The sequence below is a fragment of the Falco peregrinus genome, chromosome 4 (genome assembly GCF_023634155.1).
Source record: "Falco peregrinus isolate bFalPer1 chromosome 4, bFalPer1.pri, whole genome shotgun sequence".
Classification (NCBI taxonomy): domain Eukaryota; kingdom Metazoa; phylum Chordata; class Aves; order Falconiformes; family Falconidae; genus Falco; species Falco peregrinus.
In genome coordinates this window covers 56,637,409-56,657,214 of record NC_073724.1, presented here as the reverse complement: position 1 = coordinate 56,657,214, position 19,806 = coordinate 56,637,409, and positions in this window count along the sequence as shown.

The window sequence follows — 19,806 nt, the reverse complement described above, 5'->3', positions numbered from 1 at the left end:
ACATAATGCTAGTTTGAGATCTTTAAGATGTGTGGGAGGATCTGCTGGAGCCTGAACTCATTTAACTGATTTCTCTAAGGAATGTGTAAGACGCCAACAGAGAGATCAGACTGGATTTATTGTTTCCCTTTCAGATGACCCATTAAAGACACTGAGGAGAAGGATGAATCCTCCTGAGTAGAAACAGTGATCATTCTTTTTTGACATACGAAAGAATTGCAAGTGAAGCCCTTCAAGATTTTCCAGTGAAAGAATATGCTTAATGCTATAATGTAGTCCTTGGATACTCTCTGAAATAACTTCAGTTAAAATTGTTAGTAATTTTGTTTCATATGTTAGAGTATGAAGCAAATACAGAGGTTTGCAGTTTCTGGAAATTGTACAGCATATTAAGTAACTGGGGCGTTTCATCAAAGCCGGCAGTGTTGTGTGCTGCCCTCTTACTCCTGTTCTTTGGCACAGGGACCCTTTGGGGTCAGTGCTGTGTAGTTCTAACTTCACATTTCCTTTGGAGGTGGTTTGCTTGGGAAATAGCGCGATCAGGTCAGGAGGCAGTAACTGGGGCAAACACAAAGTTTACTTATAGTATAGGTATTTCAGAAAACTGCAGTTCCTTCCCTCTCTCAACCCTGGGGGCTGCTCCTGCCTGAGAAAAACGTAATGACAGATCTTAGATATAAAGAAGATAACTCTACCTACTGCCCCTCCCCGCCCCCCCCCCCCCCCCCCCAAAAAAAAAAAGGCTATTTCTAGGCTGTGAAATGTCGTAGACAAAAAAACTCCAAATACAGTATTACTAGCCCACACAGTGGCTCACAGGTGGTGCATACAGCTATGAAGTAATTACTTTGATAGACAAAAAATGAGAAGCCTGTTTGGAACAGTGTATTAAAGTGTAGAGAAAGTGTAGAGCTCCAGCTGGAATGGGGCAGGAATAGAATCTTGTTTCAGTAACAGAGATGAGTACAATTAAACTTGGATTTTTAATGGATTTTTGTAAATATCCTGATTTTTTCATCATGCTTAAGAATAATGGGATTGGATATAGCAGGTTATATATATTTAAAATGCCTTTCCTTCTCTTTGTATATTACTATATCAATGCTTAAGCTCATGAAATTTTAGAAGCAGAAAATCTTGTAGAAAATACAATTATTGAAGGTTTGCCTATGACTTAATAGTTTTGTACTGTGGAGGCTTTTTTTAATTATGCCTGTTTATTGACGTAGACATGAGGTCATCACAACTGTTGCTATGCTCATATTTCTGTATTTTTAAAAGGAGTAGAGAGAGGAAGAGTAGAGCTGTTGTTGTGACCTGTTCTGGTCAAATAATTGATTTTCTGAAGTATAAGCATATAAGAACATGCTTACTTCCCATGGGGGATGAGACAGGTTGCTCAAACAAGTATCAGAGTTGGGTAAATCAATTTAAAACTCAAGAGTGCAAAATTTGCCAAAGTGAATATGAAACTGAAAAGCAAATAGATGAAGATGTAGGGTTCCACATGACTGCTAACCTTTCTGTATATGCTTTGTGACAGACTTCAAAAGCATGATTGTGTGCTTTTAAAATACGGAATGTATATGAACCTTTCACAGCATATGTATAATACTTTGCCTTTTCTTTCCTGTAGGTTTACATGTATTTAAAAAAAAAGGCACACCCCCACACACCCCCCAGTTTCTAAGGGACTTCTTGGTCAAAAGAGGAGTAGACCCAGTTGCTTTTTAACTAACAGCATTACCCAACCAGGGTTGCCACATGGATGTTGTTCAGTTAACTCTAAAGATCAGAAACACAAGCATCCTATGTATAATTAACACTGAAAAATTATATATAAAATACCTAATTTTTCGATGTTATTTTGTAAAACTTAAGAGACTTAAGGAGTTAACTCCATACCATGTGTATATAGATAACTTGAATGCATTCTGTGACTTACTGCTTTGTATGTCCTGTGGCTGTAGTTCAGTGTAGAAAGAGTGAAGTTACCTAAAAGCCAGTAGAAAAGATTTACTCATGACAATACAAAAGGCTGTGAAGATTACTTTTCTCTGTTTCCCCAGTATTCAAAAATATTATTTCTTGCAGTGAAAAATAATACAAATTAATGAAATTCAGCATAGTGAAATAATTTCCTGACTTTGTAGGGTATCCTCTATATGTACTTGGGTATAACTCACAATAATCAACATGAAGTTTCTCTTGAGTTTCTAAAGAATGCTACTTTAGTAATTATATGTATGATTGGGAAAATGCTTCTGTATGAACTTCTAGGCAAGATGTCAGTGAAAACGGCAGTTCCTTTGATACAATCCCCATCCTTGGAGAGGAATCTCTTCTGTGTATGCTTGGAAGGATGCAGGTTTGAGTCCTTTTCATGGAGAATGCTTGGTGGAAAGTACAAAATGGAAACAGGATAAAGAAACACCAGAGGATGTTGTTGTTACAGAAGAATGTCATTTTTCAGGTAAATTAGCTGTGGCCACATGTGCAATACAAATTTACCTTCATCTCTTTCTTGCAGAAAAGGGAGAATAATTGCGTGGAATGTCCAGTCATGTTTTTAAAGTGTATTTTCACAAGCATTCAATCAAATTAAAAGTAGTCTTCTGCAGAGAAATAAGGTGTTTTTCAGCAAAGTCCATTTCTGTCACAGATTACAACTTCATTTGATATTTGGGAAGAGATTCTTGCAAGAATTACTTCTTTCAGTAACAAAATACTTCATCTTCTGTCAGCATACCAAAGAGTATCTAAATAGTTGTCTAGGTGTATGAGTACATTGTTTAAGCTCTAGATTAAAGCAATCATAGTATCACAGAAAGGTTTGGGTTGTAAAGGACCTTAAAAGTCATGTAGCTCCAACCCCCCTGCCATGGGCAGGGACACCTTCCACTAGACCAGGCTGCTCAAAGCCCCATCCAGCCTGGCCTTGGACACTGCCAGGGATGGGGCATCCGCAGCTTCTCCGAGCAACCTGTGGAGGTCTCACCACCCTCACAGTAAAGAATGTAACCGCTAGAATTCTTACATGATGAACATTTACATAATGTTAATGTTATTGGTTGATCTCGTATTAATAAGCAAATTAATTGTAGAAAAACCCCATTGTTTATCAAAACCTGAAGACCATTTAGGATTCAGTAGTAATGTTTTGAAGTAAGAATTATGTGTGCTTCACGCAGAAGTATTAAATTTTAGTTCATTTAGCAGAAGCCAAACAGTAATTTTTGCTTATTTTTGTCTGGCATGCTTGGCCAGGTATTTTCTTCTGAGTTGCACAGTCGAAATAATAGGTCTATTTTCTTTTTTCTTTTTTTATTTTCTTCCCCCACCCCCCAAGCCCCCCAGAAGCGTTGCCATCTCCACATCGTGAAATAACTGACCATGTAATTTCATGATCAGCTCAGGGCAGTATAACTGTAGCCTTTTTCTGGATGGTGCTGGCCTCTCCCTTGCCCTGGCAGCGTGTTCTCACCATTTTTCCTCTGTCCACTTTGCTGTCCATAGTGGGTTGATCTTGGCTGGATGCCAGGTGCCCACTAAGCTGCTCTATCGCTCCCCTCTTCAGCAGAATTGGGGGGTGGGGAGGAGATAAAAAAAACTTGTTGCCCAAAATAAGATAAAAAAAACCCCTTGTGGATCAAGATAAAGGCATTTTAATGAAGCAATAGGAAAGTTTGTGTGTGTGGAAGCAAGGGAAAACAAAAGATGTTATTCTTTACTTCCCATGGGCAGGCGATGTTTGGCCACTTCCCAGGAAGCAGGGCTGCAGCACGTGTAGCAGTTGCTCTGGAAGACAAATGTTGTAAATAACGAATGCCCCTCGCTTCCTCCTCATTGCTCTTAACTTTTATATCTGAGCAGGTGTCATTTGATATGGAATGTCCCTTCGGTGACTTTGGGTCAGCTGTCCTGGCTGTGTCCTCTCCCAAGATCTTGCCCCCAGCCTACTGGTGAGGGGGGGGATGTTGGAGAGGCAGCCTGGGTGCTGTGGCAGCGCTGCTCGGCAGCAGCCGGAACACTGGTGTGTTGTCAGCACCTTTCCAGCCACCGGTACCAAGCACAGCGCTACGAGAGCTGCTGAGGGGCTCAGCCAGACTCAACATGCTGTTGTACAGCCTTGTGGTGGTGCAGATCAGCTTGCAGATTCTGCTGGAAACTTGCTGGTTTTCCCTTGTGTTCTGGAGTCAAGTCTGTTGGTATGACTGGCCTTGCAGCTGCAAGTGCTGATGCAATGGAAGTGAGTGTGAGGGGGATGTTTCTCCAGAAGATAGAGGGCCATGGCCAGAAGGGACTGTGAGCTCATGTGGGCTTACAGTGACTCTAAAACTGCACCCTGGCTTGCAGACATGCTGGCTAAATTGCTCAGCAGGGATGTCCTGACAACTCGGATTATTTTCTCACATCTACCTCTTACCTGACAGTTGCCTGCTGGGTTGGTCTTTTCTTTCAGTGCCTCTCCGTAGTCTCTTTTTAGTCTAGATCTTACTGAATGCTCCTGGCAAGATTCTTCTTATGCCTCGTGAAAGAGTGCCAAAGCCACAAATGATAACCCGCGACAAAACGGATAAATTACGTGTGTGTGCTTAGTGTTTTGTTAGCTGAGCTTGGAGACTCGCTGTTCTGTTGAAGCCATGGGGTAGCTCTCATTGTACCTAGACAATCCTCGACTGCAATGGAGGTTTGTACAGGTATCAGGAACAGATTTTTTCATTCTGTCTCAGATGTTTGTACAAATACTGACTCCAAACTGCACAACCTTCTGAAAACCAAAACCTCAAACTCCAGAGTTTAAGCGAAACTCAGTGGAGAGGCAGGCATTGTTCTCAGTGGCTTCCTCCATGCTACAGGAAAAAAATTATAAATAGTTGTTTTCTCTTTGTACACTTGACACTTAGTGTTATTCCTTATTTTCCCTCCATGTACAGCTGTAGAACTTGAAGCATATTGAGGAAAATTAACTCCTTTTAAGTAATTTCCAAACCTAAGTGAAGCCTCCTGCCTTTTGAAAGTAAAAAAAAAAAAAAAAAAAAAAAAGAAATCCTTGAAACCTAAGAGGGAAAATAAAATATTTGTATTAAGAAAGATACCTATCATAGAAACCTGTCATCCTGACCTGGTAGAAGACTAGAGAGTTTTATTAGTTATAGCATCCACGCTATGTACTTCTACATAGGAATAGTTCACAGGCATAAAAGTGTTCTGATAACTCCTTAAACATAGGTCCTACATACATTTTCATCTCTAAAACAAGATTAGGAGCTAGCCTGAAAACAAATAAAGTAGTTTTCAAAAAATAGCAGATAATGGAAATGGGGGGCCCAGGTCACGGCCGTGTTCCTGCCAGTGAAGAGCAAAGGCTTGCAGAAGCATGGACAGATCATGTGGGTTGACACCAAGTTGTGAAGCAGGTATTGTAGACAAGGATTTGACTTCTGTGACTCAGGGACCCTGTGTGAGGACTGAGGGCTGTTGGGGAGGAATGGGATCCTCCTGGCGGTACTGGGAAGATCAACATCTTTGCCAACAGGCTGATAAACCCGATGAGGACAGTTTTAAACTAAAAACGATGCAGGAAGGAAATGGCAACCTGCAATTAAGTGAACAAAACATGGGAAATGAGTGGAAAATAGAGGATGTGGGGGTCGTGTGATCAGGAGACACCTCCGGAAAAATAAAATGGTGAAAGGAGGCTTACATCTCACGTGTATGTATACTCACAATGCTGGCAGCTTGGCCAAACAAGCTGGAGGGACTATAGCTGTGTGGGGTCACTGCTGGAATAACTGAAATGTGGTGGGCCAACTCATACGGCTAGGTTGCTGTGATGGACAGTTACAGGCTCTACAGAAAAGACAGGAAGGGAAGATAAGGAGGGGATGCTGTTGCCCTGCAGGTGAAGGAGCAGCTTGGATACATGGTACTTCTATAGGATGTACAACAGGCTGGTTTGAGAGCATGTGGGTCAGGATTGGAGATGTCAGTTAGGGTGACATCATGGTAAGGATTTGTTGCAGTGCTCCCAACCAGAATGAAAAAGCAGATTAAGCTTTCTTTAAACAGCTTGAGAAAGTGTATCACAGGTCCTGGTCCTTGTGGGCGACTTGGTCCCCCTGACATCTGATGGACAGGCAGGATCCAGTCAGTCTAGGGGGATTCTAGTGCGTGTCAGAGACAGCTTCCTGATACAGTTACTAGGTAGGCCATTGGGGTTCACAGACAAGGAAGAACTGGTTAGGAAGTTGGCAATCAAAGGTGGACTTGGCTGTAGTGACCATGGAATAGTGGGGTGCAGTATTCTGAGGGGGAAGGAGCAGATAGAGTACAGACCATAGACTTCAAGAGACCAGACTTTGAATTAGTCACGGAACTGGTAGGTGGGATCAGAGGAGAGGCAGCTATGAAGGGTAAAGGAACTGAGGAAAGCTTATTGTTCAGATGCGTTGGGATGATCTCAGGTAGTGAGAGGTAACGTCAAAACTTAAAACCGCCTTCCCCCACACCTCCCTTCTTCCCGGGATCAGCTTCACTCCGGGTTTCTCTCCCTCCTCCCCCGCGGGCCGGACGGTGCTGGGGCTGGGGGGTCCCTCAGGCGGTCCCTGCCGCTCCTGCCCCTCGGGGGAGGCTCCCCACGCTCTGCCCTGCTCCAGCCCGGGGTCCCTCCCCCGGGAGCGGCTCCTCCGCGACCTTCCCCCGCGGGAGCCCTTCCCCCGGGCTGCAGCTCTTCACGCACCGCCCCGGCCGGGCCCCCCCGCGGTGCCGCCCTTCAGGCCCAGCCGGCTCCAGCCCGGGCCCCCCGCGGGGTCACAGGCCCCGAACCCGCCCCCGGCCCGGGCTCCCCCCCCGCGGGGCCACAGGCCCTGCCAGGAGCCGCTCCGGCCGGGCTGGCCGCGGGTCGCAGCCTCCCTCGGGCACCCCCTGCCCCGGCCTGGGGTCCCCCGCGGGCTGCGGGGGGGGATCTGCTCCCCCGTTCGCCGCCATGGGCCGGGGGCACGGCCTGCCCCAGCGGGGGCTTCGCCAGGGGCTGCCGGGGCATCTCTGCTGGGCGCCTGGAGCCCCCCCTGCCCCTCCTGCCCGGCCGGGGGGCTGCAGGGTGCTGCGCTCACACCTCCTCGCTCCTCTCTTCTGCAATTGTTCTGCAGATTCCTCCACACCCCCCACCACCCCCATCCTTCTTAAATACGTCATCCCAGAGGCGCTGCCACCGTTGCTGATGGGCTGGGCCTTGGCCGGTGTCAGGTCCATCTTGGGGCCGGCTGGCATCGGCTCCCTCAGACACCGGGGAAGCTTCTGGCAGCTTCTCACAGCAGCTTCTTACCCCTGTAGTCCCCCTGCTACCAAAACCTTGCCACACAAACCCAATGCATGCTGTCCCATTAGTACAAAAAGTCTGAACAAAGAAAATGTGGGACTGAGTGGGGTGGGTGGATTAGTGACAGCAGGCCCACAGAAGGCTGAGGCACCCCGTGCTGACTTTCTTAGTCTTCACGAGCAAGGTTTCCCAGGCCCCTGTGGTTAGTAAAGGGGTTGAAGGAGTGGAAGGACTATCAGCAGAGAAGGTTGAGTTATGAGTTACTTGAGAGAACTCAACTTATCCAAGTCCATGGGACCCTACAGGTGGCATTGCAGGGTGCTGTGAGAATTGCCTGATGTCCTTGCAAGGCTGTTGTATATCATCTTTTACAGACTTTGTGGGAGGTCTCCAGTGACTGGAGAGAAGCAAATATTGCACCCATCTTCAAGAAGGTTCAGAAGGATAGTCCAGAATTGTCCTGGTCCTGGCAAATACTCAATCTGTTCTGATAAAAATGCTAAAATCAGATGCTGAAGACGACTTGTCACTGGTGTTGTATAAATGTTATACTGATGCTGACTTTGAGGACAGATTCTTTCGGAAAATTAAAGAAATGCAGGGGCATGTTCATAGAAGCTCCTTCAGTTGTCCATCCTTTTGCAGAGTTTCCAAATCTATGACATTATAAAGGCTCAGCAGTGCAGTTGCTACAGACCTGAGTTGGCCCGATGACATCCTGTGCTGTTTTGTTATGGAGAACGAGGAATCTGGTAATGACCAAATGAAGAGTTTGGAGAAAACGAGCTCTGCGGTTGAAATGATGTCTCAGCATGTCAGCAACACGCATGCTGGTGCTACGGCCTCACAGATGGGACAGAAGGTTTTACACGAAGACCATATGCGCCCTAAAGAGATAATGTTATGACCTCTCTGGTGCAGCTTTGGCTTAAGGGGTTACTGCTCTCAACTGCCCGATTCCCTTTGCCTGTGCACTGTTCCCTAACTTCTTTTTGTTTAACTGTTTCGCCTGTGTGATTTCTAAAGCAGAAACTAGTCCATAAACAAGACTTGACTGAAAATATTTTTTTTAAAAACAGAATTTGTAAGTGCCTGTGTTTATAGTTAAATGAAGGATCCCACCATGGTGCAGATGGGGTGTTAACATCCAGAAGGGGCAGAAAAAGTTAGGTAGGGCTGAATAGTAGGTGGTAATTACATATTTTTTGTTGAAAGAGCATACACCCCGCCATGTATAGCCTATGTGGACCAAAATATTCCTGTCTGAATGAGTCCTTCACCACATGCCACCTCAGGTACCTTCTGAGACCCTGCTACTGAGCAGTCTGGGACTTGTAGCAGCTGAGCTTCAGGCCTCCCTCTTAAATGAAATGCTTTCTACATCACGTGAGGCAAATCAACGTATTTGAATGTTAATGCTATTCTTCAAAGTTCAAATATTTTGCTGCATAAATTTGTTATTTCTGTGGGGATTAAACCCAAGATTAGAACTGTGAAATACTATTTTCCTCATTTTCAGGTGTTGTTCTGCTCTGTACCGAGCCTACTGTCCATTATTACTCTTCCTCTGATTCTAAAGCAGCATCTTGTTTTCAAAGTCAGCATTAAAAATAATTGCCAATATGGAATATTACCTTCTCCTAAAAAGAAATAATTGTTGTGGCTAATTGCAGGTTGGAGTTGGCACAAATAAACCCTTAAACAAACGAAATGTTCCTCATATGCCTGTGAGATAAATATGTGCTGGACAGAAATTGATATATGTGTGCAAATAAAATGTGGCTTTTGCGAGTATCACTTGCTCAGATGTAAGAGATTGTTTTGTTACAGCTTTCTCTCATGTTTGACTTCCTGAGGATCTCAGAGCTAAAACAATTTTCAGAACTGGAAACTGAACAGACTTTACCCCCTTTTGACTGTGCTAATCTCCGTGGTGTTAGCTGCAACCATAGGAGTGTGAAGTGTTAGAAAAGATTAGTGTGAATATCCACGCTTCTGTGTTGCAAACTTTGGTGTACATTTCAATTTACACAAGAGGAATTCTGGCTTCTCTTTCAATTGCAATATATGGATTTTTATAATTAATTGTTTAATTCAATGTGGATTTTAAAGAAAATGTAGTTTGAATCAAGAAATTTAAAGTGCTAAAGCTGCTAACTGGTGTAACCAGGCCTCAGCCCTTGTATAGCCCTAATCCAAGGCTGGTTTAAAACCCAGTCAAATTAAGCTGTAGGAGGATAGGAAAACAATAGATGGTCATTTTGTTTACGCAGGTGCTTTCTGCAACACAGATGGCTTTAGAAAAATTAATATAGTGAGTAAGAATTGCTTGTTCAAAGACTAAGCATGCTTGAAAGATTGTGTGAGTTAAAGCAGGCAGAAAGAAGATTATGATCCAAAGAGAACCTTGGAACCGAGGCAGAGGCTGGAACCAAATAGATGAATCAACTGGGACGAGATTGGGTGATGGATTCCAGAGCTGATAAGACCAAAGGAAACATCTAAAGCCTCGGACATTGACTAATGATCTGATTAGTGTATATAAGCTGTGCTGCATCCCTTTGCCAATCACTGAGGTGTTGGCCCAGCTCTGAGTTGTGATTAAAGTAAGCCTAGCGGTACCCACATCTGTGTGAATTTCTCCTTTAACAGTGGATGCAATCACATTTAAAACAATCCTAAAACTCTGACGTTGCCGTTTGTGCATTACTATATCATGTCTTTCGTTTTTCAGTCTCATTATAAGATTCTTTTAATCTGCTCCTGGTTCAGCAACACCTTTCTTGGGTAGGCAGGACCTCTGCTGGAGCTACAGGGAAATTTGGCTGGGAAGCGTGTTCATCAGCCTGCTCGGTGAACGCCGGCTGCCTGACTCAGTGCTGGGAAAACTGGCAGCGAGCAGGGAAGATGCCAGCCACTTCCTAGGCTGCAAACCTTGCTAGAGCTAATGCTTTTTGTTCTTCTGTTAATGAAAGCATTATAAACCACGGTTCAGCTCTCTGGATGGTGGTGTGCCCCCCATGCGGGGCTCACGTGTCTGGGTGCAGCTCGTCTCAAGCAGTGCAGCTTGCCGCGGGATGCAGGGTGCAGCATGCGGGATGCAGGGTGCAGGATGCAGGATGCAGGATGCAGAGTGGGCACTGCCGTGCTGCTGCCTGCAGCCTGACTGGCTTCTGCACTTCCACCCCACTGGAGTTGTGGGGCCTTGCCTCTTGACTTGGTTCACTATTCCTTTAAGCTCTTTTGAAGAGCTGTAATATCTACTGAGATAAAAATAAAATGACGGATGGATGGGGGTTGATAACAGCGTTGTTGTTTTGCGCACATGACAACTATTCCACCACAAAGATCTTGATGTTATGCTACACCAGGCGCTGTTTTATCTCGTCATCGCTCACTGCTACCCTGAACCTGGTTTTGGTGAAGTTATCCATTAGAGGGAGCTACAAAGCAATTTATTAGTAGATCAGCTTTAAGGCATAGTTTTTAAACATGTTTAATACACATACCGAATACTGATACTTCAATGATATGTTCAGAAATAGCTCTGTGCTTTTCTCTTTGTTATGGTGAATTAGTTTTGGCCCTTTTAAGACTAATTTCCTCGCCAAAGTATCCAGAGTCCTCTGTTTTAAAACACTTCCTTGTTTTCTTTTGACACCCTTCCCTGCTGTGCAGTTATCCCATTCCCATAGCACGTGCATTATTTTACAAGGTTGTTTTAAACGCTTATGTAATCTCCAAAAAATAGCCACTCTTTTGTTCCCTAGGTCAGTACTTCTCTCATCTTGATAAGAAAAAATGCTAAAGGAATTACAGAGGAAGCCTGCCCTTGCGTGGTGGTATTGAAGAGCCAGGCTGTACTCAAAACCACCTAATGCCAGCCTTCTGTGCAGGGGACCCGTGCTGGGGATAAGCTCTGCAAGTGCAAAGAGGATTTAAGTACAGTCCACAGTGGCTGGTGCACACAACAGAGACACAGCCTTTGACTGATGAGAGGGTTTAAAATCTCAGACCTGTTGACCGCCAGAGGCTGAGAGGGTAAAGCAGGGCCACAAGCACTCCCCACAAGTCCTGCTCGTACAGCATTTGCAGCTGGTCCCTGCTGCTTTTGTGAAAGAACCTGGCACAGCTTCTTGCCCAAAATTCACGTAGGGGAGGGTGGTGAGTGATGGTCACACAGAAACGCGCCGGAGGGAACGAGTGAGATGAAAAGGATGCCAGTGCGAAGCCAGATTTAGACTCAGGTTAAGCTTCTCCAAGTCTGTGCAGAGAGTGGGCAGCCTCTGAGCAGGAAATCTGAAAATATAAATCCAGGCATGGCTGGCACTGCTGTGTGAAATCTGCCTGCAAGGCGGTGGTACTGCCGGCCTGATTTACCCTGGAATGTTTCCATTTCCAGCACTGACCACGTTTTCTTGGCTATTGATGGGCAGCAAAGCAACTGTGCTCCGAGACACTGCCTTCAGATGCAGCCTGCTCATCTGCAGTCAAATGTCCCCTTGAAGGAAGTTTGCCTGAGTGAGGCTGTGCACTGCTGACTTACTGAGGCAAAAGCTGTTTACAGATATAAAATACAAACAAGCCCAGAAACTTTTCTCCTTCATTATTTTACATTGACTCTCTGTGGTCTGGGCTGGCTCCAGCATTTTTTCTCACTGTGCTCATTACTCTGGGCAGTGATGAAACTGGATAAGCCAAATGACCAACTTGGCTTTGACATGATTATAATGTCTTAATGAAAGTAAGGGGGAACACAAATGTGCTGCCTCAGCCATGAGAACCTTCCTGCTTCACTTACAGTAAGAAAAAATCAGAAATCCTTAATTCCCTCACTTTCAGATTTCTCTAGCACACATCCATACTAAGGCATTGCATAAAACATCAGGAGGAAGAAGTCAGAAGACTTTCATGATTCGATCTTTTGAACCTGTCAGTGAGAAATCCTTTGAAATGTAACTTCCCACTAAAGAAACCCAGGTAAAGCCATAGGGACATTTTAATTGTATTAAAAGCGGTCACCAAAGAGGGTCACATCACTTGGAAGCGAATGCTGCTTTTAAATAATGATCTTCTGCTGCAAGATAAATTGACAAAATAAGTGTGATAAATGACCTTAGGCGGGACTGCTGGCATAGCCTTCATTGTGTTTTTGAAGCAGCAAGGAAGGATTCAAATACCTATGCATTTACAGCAGAACTGGGCTAATTTATCTGCTCTGGTTTCTGTCAGCACGTTTATGTCCAAATAGCTGAAGTGAAGCTTCCAGTTCTGCTGATAAGTAACAGAAAATTAAACCGCTGCCGCTGGCTTGCACAGCAGAGTTTACATCGTTTTGCAGCAGCTGCGGGGTGCATTCTTTATGTTTAATGTAAACAAACAGATAGGACCCCAGCTCCTGGGGGGGGGCTGTTGGGGTTGGAGGGCAGCTGGCTGCTGCAGAGCCATGCCTCGGCGGCCGGGCTGCTGCCGGGCTGCCTGCACTGGAGCCGGCACAGAGAAAGCAGGCACTGAAGCCTTTGATGGCTCTTGGCCTGTGCTGTATCCTATCCAGATTTCTTAAAACTGGCTACTTTATTGTTTGGCTATAAACTGGTGGTTGATTAGATGCAAGTGGGTTTGTTTAATTAAAAAAATAAAAGGCCAGCTAATTGAGTTAAAACTATGTGGTTTATGGGAGAAAATGCCAAAGTTAATTATGGTTACCATCTGTTTCATCAAAACACTCGTTCACTTTGAATACCTCTATTGTCAGGGCTGGGTTTAATATCTTTCTCGGATTTATTCCAGTGAGGAGATACTTTAAAACTAAATCACGTTGTTGCCTATAATCTAGCAGACAACAGAGTGGTGGTGTCTGCAGTGACCTTATGGTGCTATTTATTTTAAAGGAAATATTGCTGTGGCTTTAATCACTGCAAGCTTAGCTCTGTGCGTAGGAAGGTTGCACGATTTTTTCCAGGGATTTATTCAAAGAAATCTTTGTGTATGTGTTTCTTTGTGAGGCAAATTGCAAACATGAATGGTGTTCTCTTCTGAAGTACCTCCTTTCCGCTACCTGGCCATGATTTAATTCCTGCAATATCAATTCTCAAAAAAGCCATGAAGAATTCACCTCTCCCCACGGTACTTACACACACGTACACATGTATGTGCACACACCTTGCTCTTAAGAGCTGTGTCCTGATATATGAGTTAGCTATCTTGAGAGTCTTCCCATACCCTTGTATGACACAGCCTGGAGAAACTGAGTGACTGGCATAGCATGAGCTTTTACCCCATGGACTTGGTTGCAGCAGGGGGCCATCCGTTGCAGGCTGCTGCAGTACTGCTGGGCTGCCTGCCTTCACTGGGGGATGCTAGCACAAATACCAGTTCTTGACTAGTTTCCAGGAGGGTTGTGAGGTATCTGAAGTCAAGGCTTATGTATTGCTGTTGGTAAATAGAAGAGGTCAGACTAGTGCACAGGTGGTAGAAACAAGGTGGCTGTGAAGCTGGCATCAGGATAACAAAAACCAGTATCTTCTTTTAACATCCCACCTGTCTTATTATATACATGTTCTCTGAAACATTAATTTGGCTGGCAAATGAGAAGATATCCCTGACTGACTGTTTGTAATTTCCAAGGCTCAAAGGAACATATGAATTCATGTGTCCTGAATCCTATGAATTCATGGAAAATTCAGTGGAGGTTTAATCTGCTTCTGGAAAGAAAAAGTCTTTGCTCTGCCTGCTTCAAAAACAAAAACATCCGTTATTTTTCTTGGTGATAGGACCGTACTGCTACCACTCCACACAGTGAAATGACGATTCCTTGAAAATCTTGGTACTCTTGTATCTTGGATAAATACTAGCCTAATGGGAGTGATAAAGAATTAGGCAATAAGATTAGAAAGAGAGATTGTTCCTGAATCAGTCCATTAGGATTAACCAGGCTTTGTTCCATGGCAACTTAGCTAAGAATAATCATGACTGCAAATAGTGCTGTTCCAGTTTCTTGGGTGGAGCACAGAGTAAAATTGCTGGTCTCCAAATACAATTGTTAATGTGTTTGGCAGTTCTTAAATGTCACTGTGGCCGTACTTCAGCAATTCAGTTAGAGTTGGTTTTGCTCTCACATGTGATGCATAAATTGTTCAAAACCCTGCAGGCTAGCTGAGTTCATAAGGTCCTTGCATTTTCATGTTATTTTCCGTGGGACATGATTTCTGACATTAACAGTTGAGGTTGACAGTATTGTCTCTGCCACCTGCCTTGAGTCATGGGTGGCATAGAAGGTGTGAATGGAGTATGTGAGATGTGGGTTGAAGCGATCAGGCTGGCACGTTGGTGGGTCCTGATGATAAACCGGTTCTCAGGAATGTGGATCTCTGGTGAAGAAGTTCAAAACACCTTCTCTGTTAATCGTGCTGCAGTACACACATACCCGGGTCCCGTTCTGGGTGCAGCTGAGCTGGGCCCAAAGGAAAGGCAGTATTACCAGTGAGCAGGCTGATTACATTGATTCTGTCAAGGAAGAATCTTAAGAATCTGTTAAGAATCATACATCTTGCATTTCTTTATATTACTTGTTTTTCTTATTCTACTGTGCACTCCCCCTATCCCACATTGCAATATATTTTTATTTTAAACACATCTTCCTGTCTCATCTGTGCTCAGAAACTATGGTGCCTTCTTAATTCACGAACCTAAGTTAGCATTAATCATTTTACGTATTTGATTACAGTGGCATAGTCATTTAAAGAATGATGATGAGCATGAATTTAACCACTTTACAGGCAACACTAAATGTACACAGGGTCCAGGTAGCATTTGTTTGTGTATGCAAAATACTCTGGTAGGAAAACCCACCATATTTACTGGCTTATGGTTTAACGTGTATTTCCAGATGGTCACTTATTTCTCCTAAAACCAGCTGAGGCCCCAGAAGATGGTGTGTGCAGGTATGCCACTGCTCTTCACAGGTGCCTCTCTTCGAGGGTCTCACTGCGATAGACTGCCTTTGGGGCACTTTCCTACCTCTCCTCCCCATACTCTTTACAAGGGCTGTTAATCCAACAGGCCCAGCTCTTCTGGGCACCCAGCAGCCTCTCTCTTTGGGAAGTCTGGCTGAGGCTGAGAGCACCTGACATCTCATTTAGCTTTAGCTATCTGGCCTGAGCCTGTTGTCCAGGTTCCTCCATCAGTCAGTGGAGAGTGGCAGGTACCACCAGGGGATGGCTCAGGCGCTCTTGGGGCAGGCTTTGGGGATGGGAGGCTGCCTCCTCCCCAAACTCTGCCCTCCTTCCCCCTGCTGCAAAGGGGACACAGGCATCCAGCTAAGATGTGACCCAAATGTGTAAGGAAGGAGGGGAGATGGTTGCCAGCCAAAGTGAACCAAACACAGACTCACTGAAGCACTGTTTATTCATCTGAAGGGATGCAGAATGCAGAAGAGGGGATGAATGGAGTGAAGCCCATGCATATATTTCCCCATTAACTTCAGTGTCTCCTATTAAGCTTTGGCAAGATACTTTTGGTTTGGTTGCTCTCATCCTTGAGTTCAAAGAATCACCCTTTATTACGGGTGTTTCTCCCAGGGAGCCAACACCAGGTGGCATTGACAATTGCCATTACACCCCCCCTCCACCTGGCTTCTCTGGCAGGCCAGCACCTTTCAGGTTTTGGTCTCCTCTTTTGCCCTAGCGCCAGGTCTGGGTTCTCACCAGGCATTCTCCAGCTCACAGCATTGCTGCTGTTATGGGCTTGTGGTGTTAGCTGAACTCCACCTTGCCTTGCCATCATTGCCTCTTCTGTTTTTCCCCCTCCAATTACCTGCCTCTGATTTACAGCTAGAGTGGATAATAGCAAACTCATAAAAATTACAGCATCTTTATGACAGAATGTTTGTACAACCACATTTACTACATTGCACTCAAACTCTCCAAACATACAGTTTCATTGAGGGTAATTCTGGAGTCTGTTTACTTTTAAAAGAGCCAGAAAAATGAACATAAGATTTGTGCTTGTGGTTGCGTACAGCCCTGTGTGCCTTTGGGAATGCAGGGACTCTGCCTTTGAAGGCTATAGCCGTGTAGAAAACATCTGTAAATCTTGCGGAGACATGACAGATAGTCGTTCTGGGGTGTGTCATTTGGAAACTCAAGTTTGCAGAAAGCCCATCTCACTGATTGCAGTCTTCAGGCTATGGAAGATTATCCATGAAAAGCAGACCTGCCGCACACGCATGCAATGCATTGGGCACAGGCCTAGGTTATGGCGAAGGGCCCGTCCCATCTGAGACTTTTCACAGGCAGTGTAGTTAGCTGAAAGAGTGGTACATGTGTGGTCATGATACTGATGCTCCCATCTGCCATCCGATGTTCTTGTCCTGGCAGAAGTGTTGTTATGTGCCATACTTTTGCCATGAGGGGGAGTACACACTGCTTACCAGCTGCATTTTGATTCCACTCCCTGTCCCTACACTGTGTCCTTGTGTATCTACACCTCTCAGCACATCTGCTGAGTTGGCCGAAATACTTTTCAAGATACTGGTTTAGGAAATATTTGTGCGGGAGCAACAAAGCAGAAAATGCAGCCTTTCTGGTTGTCCTTTGGCTTGAAGCTAAAATGAAGTTCACCAACTGGAGAGAGGAGCAGATGCTCTGCAGGCCAGTGCTGGTGCATGAGGCCATGCTCCAGGGCTGGCCACAAGCCACACTCACAGCACCAGGTTAAAACAGTGAAGTGTGTGACAAAGTGTCCTCCATGTTCACTGGCTGCTGAATACCAGCCCTGAGCAGGAGCTAGGACTGTCCTTGTACTGCTTACCAAGAGCATTTATTCTTCAGATTTAATTAAAAAAAAAAAAATTAGACAAAAATAACACACACATACCTCTTCCCTAAATTACAGTGATTTATTCAATGCTTTGTGCTTTTTTGCCAAGGTCATAAAGAATACCTCCTTTTTAATGTGTTGCAGGAGAGCACTGATACTTTTTCCAGAACTGATTTAGTCTGTATACATTGAAGTTTGATATCCTGCAGATGCTTGTCTAATTCTAATAAAACAGCCAGACTGACCCAGCATGGGAATTTTATCATAATCCTCCTGAGGAAAAAAATGTTCATCCCAAGAGATATGTCATAGGTCAAACAAAAACTGTCATACCTCCTCCATGTTTTAAAAACACCCATCATCTTTACTTTTATTTACCACAAATATAAAAAAAGCTTTTTGTCAGCAATTTGTCTTTTTGTTTATGTGCTGGTATGGTAACTAATTATTACAAGTTCCACACACTGCTAATCTTGCCATAATGGTATTTCTAGTATGACAACTTTCATCTGCTGACTAAACAAGCACAGTCTTGCCTTTCTCAGCATGGCCGTGAGTCAAAACCAAGTCACTAGGATTTGAGGATCCTGGGGCTCGCCTGTACATGGGTTTTGCATCAGCACAATTAGGCAAGTTTAAGTCAAAACAGTGCAGCCCCCAAGCATGGGTGAAACTGCACTCTGGTTAAAGTGCTTATATCAGCACAGCTCATCTGAATAAATTCAGTGCAACAAGCAGCCCATGATGGAATAGCCGTGCTAGATAGCTGTACATGGAGCGGCTGTCCTGGTCTGGCTGAGACAGTTCCACAACGTCCACCACTCTGCCAATGTGGGAGGAGCTCAGTGTACAAGAAATTGGCCGTCATACTGCTCACCAAGAAGGTGAGATTTTTCCCTTTGCCTCCTTTCAGATCTGGGAATTAGGGGCCTGGACTCTGAGCCTTCAACTGGTTATAGGGAACAACACAACACAGGGAATACCCTGCTTTCACGTCACCTCACACCAGATGACTAGGTGCAGGAAACATGCTCTTTGCCACATAGCCCAGTGCAGTAAATGTTCTTCTTTTCATTTCATGCAAGTGGCTTATCATGCAGGAACCTCACCACAGGACCAGACTCTGGGTAGTTGTCCTCTATCACATGATCTGCTGCCTATGACGCATCTCCTTACTGTGGGGGGGTTGTTTGTTCCTTTTTTCTTTTTTTTAAAGCCTGGTCACCATGTGCTGATGGTGTAGGTACACAGTGTGTTTGCTTTGGCAATGAAAGCAGCTGAAGAATTTCCCACTTCATCCTCCAACCCAGCTGCTTACCCTGTCCCTCTTGGTTATGCTGATGCAACCGCCTGCACACAGGTAGTAGAAGCCAGGTCAGAGAAATAGTGATGTTAAAAAGGAACTTTCAACAAAAAACCCCACCCACAATGGCAAAGGGGACACTGACTTGTGGTTGGGACAGGAATGCACTGCAGACGACAAGCAATTTTTAATATGTCACTACAAAAGCAGTTCATTACAGGACTCTGAAAAAGAAGTATGAAGCAGCTTATGTTAGGGGGAAGGGTTCACAAAAAATGTGAAAAACAAGTGTTGAAATAAATAGAGCAAACAACTAAAATGACATTTGGAATGACACAAATGTGTTGTCGTGCACTGTAAGTATCAAGTGTACTTCTTCAGTCCGCCTATCTAATCTAAACACAGAGCAGCATGTATATCTAAAAAACAAACTCTTCCAAAACATTGCAGATACCCATCTTGCCCTGGGGAGATGATAAGAAGGAGAGCAAACCAGGTATGACAACTGCTAGAGGCATCATGTAATGCATGGTTAGAAGGCATTCACATTCCACTCTAATGAGAGCGGTAAAAACATACCAAGGAGAGGAGAGGAGAGGAGAGGAGAGGAGAGGAGAGGAGAGGAGAGGAGAGGAGAGGAGAGGAGAGGAGAGGAGAGGAGAGGAGAGGAGAGGAGAGGAGAGGAGAGGAGAGGAGAGGAGAGGAGAGGAGAGGAGAGGAGAGGAGAGGAGAGGAGAGGAGAGGAGAGGAGAGGGGAGGAGAGGGGATGGTAGGTCTCAGTTAAAAATTCAAGCACATTAATGTTGAAAGTTAGTTTCTCAAAGTGTCTTATTTTTATTTTTTTCTATTCAAAATAGACACCATGCAAGTTCAGTATAAAAAAAAATAGAGGTAGCATTAAAGCTTAATTTTGAATGCTAAATTTACTGGAACAAATGTGAATGCTTTTATTGCCACCAACATATTTAAAAGCAAGTCTTCAACCTGTTTTTTTGTCTTACAGCAAGCTGTTATGGTTAAAAAATCCCACCCCTTTCCAAACATACCCAGCTTTATCCCAAAAAATTCCTTGCATAAATTCTGGTTTGAAGGAGTAACTTTTACTCAAATTGAAAGTCTTTCAGGACACTCCTAGAGCTTGTTTTCCAGGAGTTTGGACTAACATTACAGATTTTTTTCCTTGACTGGTAATTGATGCACCCACACGGATGTGTCCTACCATCCTAAAGTGCTATTGGCAAGAAAAGTGAGGTGACAAGGTTCGATGTGATTTGCAGTGAGGATAGGAGCCAAGCTGCCATCTGATTTTAATGGTGATCCTCCAGGCCCCAGTTTGCTCACAGATGATCTTGCTCAAGAAAGA